Below are 1,512 nucleotides of genomic sequence, written 5' to 3'. Positions count from 1 at the left end.
TTCTCTGTGGCTTTGGAGCCTGTCCTGGAACTAGCTCTGTAGACCAGGCTGACCTCGAACTCACAGAGATCCGCCTGCCTCTGCCTCCCGAGTGCAGGGATTAAAGGCGTGCGCCACCATCGCCCGGCTATCATCATGTTTTCCACAGACAAGCAGATGGGGTACCAGTGTTTCATGAACTTCTTTGATCTACAGGATCCAAGGCAGATCGACAGCAATGAGTCCTACGTGAAGACCCCCTGCAATGATTCCTAGATCACCAGTGCCGTTTGGGGACCCTTGAGGGCGTGCATTGTCGCAGGCCATGAGAGCTCAACCAGTACAGTGCCAAGTCTGCGGAGGTGTTGGTGAATGCTAAGGAACACTCCCGGCAGATCAATGACATCCAGTTGTCTAGAGACATGACTATGTTTGTCACTGCATCCAAGGACAACACAGCTAAGCTCTTTGACTCCCCGAGTCTTGAACATCAGAAGACTTTCTGAACAGAAAGTCCCGTCAACTCAACTGCCCTCTCTCCCAACTATGACCACGTGGTGCTGGGGAGGTGGCCAGGAAGCCAAAGATGTAACCACAACCTCCACCAGGAGTGGCAAGTTTGAAGCCAGCTTCTTCCATCTGGCTTTTGAAGAGGAGTTTGGGAGAGAGTCAAGGGCCACTTTGGACCCATCAACAGTGTTGCCGTCCATCCTGATGGCAAGAGCTACAGCAGCGGTGGCAGAGAGGGCTATGTCCGCGTCCACGTCCATTACTTCGACCCACAGTACTTTGAGTTTGAGGCCTAAGAAGTTGGATCTCAGTGCACACCAGGGAAGCTGCTCAAGAGGGTTTTATTTTTTTTAAAATTTATTTATTGAGGATTTCTGCCTCCTCCCCACCACCGCCTCCCATTTCCCTCCCCCTCCCCCGATCAAGTCCCTCTCCCTCATCAGCTTGAAAAGCCATCAGGGTTCCCTGACCTGTGGGAAGTCCAAGGACCGCCCACCTCCATCCAGGTTTAGTAAGTTGAGCATCCAAACTGCCCAGCCCCCCCCAAAGCCAGCACGTGCAGTAGGATCAAAAACCCATTGCCATCTCCTTCATTTTGCTTTTATCTGTAATTCTGATACAGAATGTTGAAATATGAAACTTACAAGACTGACATTTGGTTGTTGAATGACATAAGAAAATAGTACATTAAAATTTTGTGTCTTCTAGTGCATAGATCTTCAGGGAACTGAATGCTGAGATTAATGTGTTTACTGTTCCTTTCTAATTCAAGATTTCTTTAGCAATGCCTGAGAGAATAGAGCAAAGAGATTAAATTTTCAACTTTGTAGAGCACTAAATTCCATCTGGTTTAAAATTCAGAATTATAAAATTGAAATTACTTTTGCTCTAATGTTGCTATTAACATTGAGAAAATTAATAATAACGTATGTTGAAATAAGAGCGGCGGAGCTGCGTCCCCAGCACCCGGCCGCCTGCATGGCTAGCTTAGCTTATGACCCGAAATAATTACACGGAAACTGT

General features: G+C 47.4%; 1 pseudogene; it reads left to right on the top strand.

Moving 5' to 3' along the window:
- Positions 1-100: 100 nt before the first annotated feature.
- Positions 101-820, top strand: LOC101985603 (annotated as a pseudogene).
- Positions 821-1,512: the final 692 nt, after the last annotated feature.

This window comes from Microtus ochrogaster, unplaced genomic scaffold, assembly GCF_000317375.1.
Source record: "Microtus ochrogaster isolate Prairie Vole_2 unplaced genomic scaffold, MicOch1.0 UNK4030, whole genome shotgun sequence".
Lineage (NCBI taxonomy): Eukaryota > Metazoa > Chordata > Mammalia > Rodentia > Cricetidae > Microtus > Microtus ochrogaster.
The sequence above is the reverse complement of the archived record's forward strand: the minus strand, read 5'-3'. Positions and strand labels throughout refer to the sequence as shown.